The sequence below is a fragment of the Pelophylax lessonae genome (genome assembly GCF_965119305.1).
Source record: "Pelophylax lessonae genome assembly, contig: HAP1_SCAFFOLD_364, whole genome shotgun sequence".
Classification (NCBI taxonomy): Eukaryota; Metazoa; Chordata; class Amphibia; order Anura; family Ranidae; genus Pelophylax; species Pelophylax lessonae.
Window position 1 is genome coordinate 56,949 of NW_028119980.1, and position 5,953 is coordinate 62,901.

Sequence of the window (5,953 nt, forward strand, 5' to 3'; positions counted from 1 at the left end):
CAGCGCTGCGGGTAGATGTTCTATCCTCGTTTGCCTGTCCATTATTTTTGGTCTGTCCTTGTTGTACGGAATCCTGTAGGAATAAAGAAAGATATAGTATAAGAATATGTCCATAAACAAGAAGAAATGTTCAGAATGAATAGCAGACTCCAACTAAATCTGTGTTTGATAGAAAACAGTCACTCGCCATCACCCCATTTGTTACTGCTACCAGCAGCCTCCGTTCTTTTACCTCTCCCCCATAGAAGAAATAATAGAGATGTGTTTAATCTGATTATGACCAGTGAGGGGCTTGTGCTGCTAAAGCCCAGGCAATGAGCACAGAAAACACAGCGCCTTGGTCTGATCAGCTGTCTGCCTACAGGTGGGGAAAAGGTTAATACAGTATAGAAGGTGGGGGCTCAGTGACAGTGGGTGATAACATGAAAGCGTGTAATGTAGAAAATAGAGAAAACCTATTAAGAATCTACAATGACTTACCTAGCAATCGAATGTAAAGGTGATGATCAGGTTTAGAAGATAGACTCCAGTTGTGTTGGCTAATATTATTAATATTGTTATTTTTAGAATTGTAAGCATCATGGAGCCTTTAGTGCCAGTGACTGAAGGCGTTGTGCTCTGTATATCTTGGCTTCCCAATTCATGGTCCCTTGTTTCAATCATTGGTGGACGCATTTTGGAGCCTTCAGTGTCATTGACTGAATGGGACGCGCTATCTTCATGTAGACTTCCTGAATCATAGTAAACATAGTCACTGTTCTTAGTCTTTGCTGGTGGAGACATCGTGGGGTCCTCAGTGTCATTGACTGAATGGGACGCGCTATCTTCATGTAGACTTCCTGAATCATAGTAAACATAGTCACTGTTCTTAGTCTTTGCTGGTGGAGACATCCTGGGGTCCTCAGTGTCAGTGACTGAATGGGGCGCGCTGTCTTCATCTAGACTTCCTGAATCATAGTAAACATAGTCACTGTTCTTAGTCTTTGCTGGTGGAGACATCGTGGAGCCCTCAGTGCCAGTGACTGAATGGGACACGCTATCTTCATGTAGACCTCCTGAATCATAGTAAACATAGTCACTGGTCTTAGTCTTTGCTGGTGGAGACATCCTGGGGTCCTCAGTGTCAGTGACTGATAGGGTCTCGCTTGGTTTATGTTGGTTTCCGTGGTGCTCCTTGACGGTCTCGGTATCAGCGGCCTCCAAAGTGGAATCTGATGAAACAAAAACAAAGGAAATTAGCTTAAATGTCCGAATAATGAACCCTAGAGTTGAGCAAACCAGGGTGCATTCATTAATATAAATCTACTCCAAATGACCCTGGTCCAATTGGTCATTAATCAAATCGAAACAATTTTAGTGCAGTTTTTTTATGGTAGACTCCAAATCTGAGGAGATTTTATAAAGCGTTTAAGGTATCTATGGATCGTTATTGATGCTTAGAATTGTGAGCCATGCCAGGTTGGGTATCTATTGACTGGATTCAGTCTCAGCTTTTATATCAGATGGTGAGACTTCATTCTGTTGTAGTTCACAGAATCTAATACGAGTTTTTATTTAACAGTTCAAATATTTTGCAAATTAAAAGTATCAACTGTCACCATTTTATCCTATAGGTCCTCTGTGCTTATAAATATGGCATGTTGGGGGGGGGGGGGGGGGGGGTAAGTGTATTTTTCAAATCAAGTTTTATAGAGAGATACACAGGAGATATAACGATACATCCACGTGTCATTACAATATGTTATACAAACTAAAGTAGAATATAATGCAGCTTTACAATCACTAGGTGCGTTGGCTGCATTAGTTATCTTTTTCAGGCTATTCCTTTATTTTATTTTATTTTCAGCCAATGATTGGCCAGTAACACACCTCCTGCCTTAGGGTGGCTACATTCATTCTGACACTGTATCTATGGAGCAGCAATGTAACAACCCTTGGACAGCAGTATTGTCAATCCCTATAGGTGTATAGTGTGAGAAGTGATGGTGAGATACAATGTATCAGATTGCAATGACCAGCCGTCTCCTGTGTTGATGACTTTTGGGTATAAGATGTGCGATTTACCTTCTATAAGGGAGAAAACTGGCAGGGAAAGGGTTAAAAGATTACCCAGCAGCCCACAAGTCCTGTGAGCTGTCCCTGCCCAGCCTGGTCCTGGTCTTCAGTAGACCCCCCCCCCCCCCCAACAGCAGGAGAGAACCCCCATAGAATAAACAATAAATCAAAACCTGTAACACTTACCAGTCACGTGAACGATGACCTTCTTGAATGGATGATGCTGGACGTTGTCTATGGTGATGAGGACCTCGTAGGTTCCGCTGTCCCTTTGCAGGACCGGGCTGATGACCAAGGAGCAATCCTCTTGATCTGAGCGGGTCAGATGCAGATGAAACCTTTTCTCTTGGTACTTCTGTAGGTTCAGAATGGAAGTGTAGGGACCGCCTCCTTCCGGAGTCCTTCCCCACTCAATCTCAACATTGGTTGCACCAGAGAGATAATTTTTGGTGATCACACATGGGATCACCAGTGTAGAGCCGGCTGTAACCTCCAGGCGGGTGAACAATGGCCGGGCATGAGCAAATTCTACACCAACAAGGTGTAGAAAGCAGAAAATAGCGAGCACTTTAAAAAAGCTCATTTTCCAAATTTGTCACTAAGAATGGAGAAAAGTGACAAAATAATAATAAATATCAGTTTATTCACTCAGCTACTCAGAAAGATATCTGAATATTCGCTTTGTAAATGGAATGAGAATTCTCAGAGCAGATCACACAGAGGTGTGTTCACTACAAGAGTCAAATCTCAACTGACACAGCGCCCTCTGCCTGCAGTCCCTTTTATAGCGATCTCAGCGGCAGTTAGGGCTGCACTCGACCGGTGCTGCGAATCGTGTTGGCAGTTAAATTTTTGCACTCTGCTCAATTACACTGCTGAAAAATCTTTGTTCAGTAAAATTGTTCAACACTGCATTACAAATAAAATGTCAATGAAGGGTTAACCCCCCCATGTTGTTTATCCCAATGTATGACTGTTGGGGAATTCCCGATTTCACTACATAGAGGTGTATGGGGGAGGGGGGAGGGGGGCTGGAGATGGGGGTTAGGACTGGATTTTATCTGCTTGTCTTCAATTTTTAAATCACACTGACCTCAGCTAATAATAGATCCAATTATTTTTTTCAGTTGACCAAAATTAACAGTCACTTGTTTGCATCCTGGTGTGAATTATATGACTCAGCTGATTTGATATATATATACAGTAGCTCACAAAAGTAAGTACACCTCTCACATTTTTGTAAATATTTTATTCTATCTTTTCATGTGACAACACTGAAGAAATGACACTTTGCTACAATGTAAAGTAGTGAGTGTACAGCTTGTATAACAGTGTAAATTTACTCAACACACAGCCATTAATGTCTAAACCGCTGGCAGCAAAAGTGAGTACACCCCTAAGTGACAATGTCCAAATTGGGCCCTAATTATCAATATTTTGTGTGGCCACCATTGTTTTCCAGCACTGCCTTAACCCTCTTGGGCATGGAGTTCACCAGAGCTTCACAGGTTGTCACTGCAGTCCTCTTCCCCTCCTCCATGATGACATCACAGAGCTGGTGGATGTTAGAGACCTTGTAAGGCCCCTTTCACAATTGTGCGACTTGTCCTCAGGCTTGGGACTGCAAAGTCGCATGACAAGTTCTACTCCATGATTTCCAACGAGTGCCATTCATATCTGTGCCACTTCAAGTTGCGGCGACTTCAAAGTAGTCCATAGACCTCAATATCACACAGGCATTTCTTCAAGTCGCATCAAAGTCGTGCGACTTTTAGGTGGGTCAAGTGTGAACGAGGTCTAAGACAGGAAGTGTGTTACTGGCAGGAATAATAAGGGAGAAAAAAATCTATAAATGTTTAATTTATTCGTATGCATTTATTTTGTGATACAGTATTTATTGTGTCTTTTTTTTTTTTTTTTTTTAGCGCTTCACTATTGGTCCGTGTATATTTGGAATGTATCTTTGCTCTAAGTGCTAGCAGTTTTTTTACTCTAGCGCTGTGTTTTTTTGCCCTTTTGAACATTTATTTATTTATTTATTTTTTATTGTATCATTTCTGATTTTGTCCATATGATGTCATTTTCTTAATTTTTTTTTTTTTTGTCTACAGAGCGTGCGTTTCACGGAAAATTGTAGCGCTAAATTCGGTCTGCAATTTCCAGATCAGACCAGTTCTGGATTCTGGACCAGAAGGATTTTCCCCTTAAAGCGGTAGTATCCCGCTTTTTTCCACTTTTAACTACAGGTAAGCCTATAATAAGGCTTACCTGTAGGTACAATTAATATCTCCTAAACCGGCAGGGTTTAGGAGATATTTGCACTGCATGCAGCCGCCCACGCGAGCAGCGCATGCGCTCTGAAGGTCCGGGGGACCTTAACCTTTCCTTGCCGGGAGCTTGCCGGAAAATGACTCCCGCGCACATGCACGGGAGTGACGTCATCGCGGCTCCTGCCAATCACAGCGCCGGAGCTGCCGAACCCGGAAGAGACGCAGAGGGATCATGTCAGCTCCCACAGCGGTGTCCGGGGGTCCGTGTCGGGGCTTCGGTCTAAGGTAAGTAATTCATAAAGAGCTAGTATGCAATGCATACTAGCTCATTATGCCTTTGGGCCCTTTCACACGAGCGTTCCGCATGTCCGTAAATCCTCCTATTTTCTCTTATGTCCTCCGACAGTCGCCGCCCCTCATATAGTCTTCACCAATGGGTATTGACTTCCGCTCCGCAAGAGTAGCTAGGCATAAGACTTGTTAGAAACAAAAGCTTTTAGCATAGACACACCCATGGGGGCTGTCCCACTGGTCAATGCCCCCCTGCAGTAAGCCATCCCAACTCAGTTTGTCTCTGCCTAGCGTTAGGAGTAGATAGGCTTCCCTGTGCTGGGGCTACAGTCTCAGCCTTCTAATCTTTTCTTTTGATTTTTATTTGCAAGAATGTCAGTTTTTTCTTTGCTTTACTAGCTGTTTATTTTGTCAGCTTTAGTTTTAGTCGGATCTTCGGATGAAGATGGATTATGAGAAGCTGGGAATCGGACTGGCCACCCTGGCTCTCCAGGGCAGAGGGTCAGAGGGATCCCCAGCCCGCCATCGAGCGTTCGGCTATGGTTCGCCCTGGCACTATGAACGACCCATCCCTGTTCGCAGCAGGGATGCAGCCTGTGAGGTGGCTACCTCACTGGACACTTATGCGGTTAGGTGCTGCAGTGTCCTGCGTTTTGGCTGATGGCATTCCCTGTCATCTGAGGACAGAGGCTTTCCGTGTCATAGAGGCACCCCATGCCATCCGGTACAGGTAAGTACTTTTCTGTGTGGGGCCTCTGTCTGGGGTGGCAGTCCTGTGTTGCTGTGTCCCCCCTCATGTCTGTTTCTCCCTCATGCGTTTGTGGGGCTCCCTGATGCGATCCCTGCGGGGGTCTTTTTTATTGCACTGCTGGCGCTGTGTGGTATTGGGAGCCCCTCTCCTGTGTCAATTCAGTGTTTTGGGAGGTGCAGACTGTGTGTGCGGCGGCCGCTGCGGCTAAAAACCATTTTATACAGTTTATCGTCACATGCCACTAAAACAAAATCCCCATCACTAGGCCCTGCTAGCCAGCAAAGGATACTCCTAATAAAACCCATTTATGTCTCTTCACTAAATAGAAGTTTCAGTTGATTTACATTATAATCAATTTATATAGAAGCTTCTAATCACTCAAGCTGCCTCTGCAGTGATGGTCCTACTCTAATGTATGGGAGTAGGGACATTGTGACATTATTATTGATATATGTGATTAATTCCTGTTATCTCCTAATATTGGCACAGGGACCGATGGCTGGCGGCTCCAATCCAAATCTGGCAGATCTACGTCCATTCCCTGAAAAGGGTGGACCTCAGCTGTGTAACCGGTCAGCTCACACAA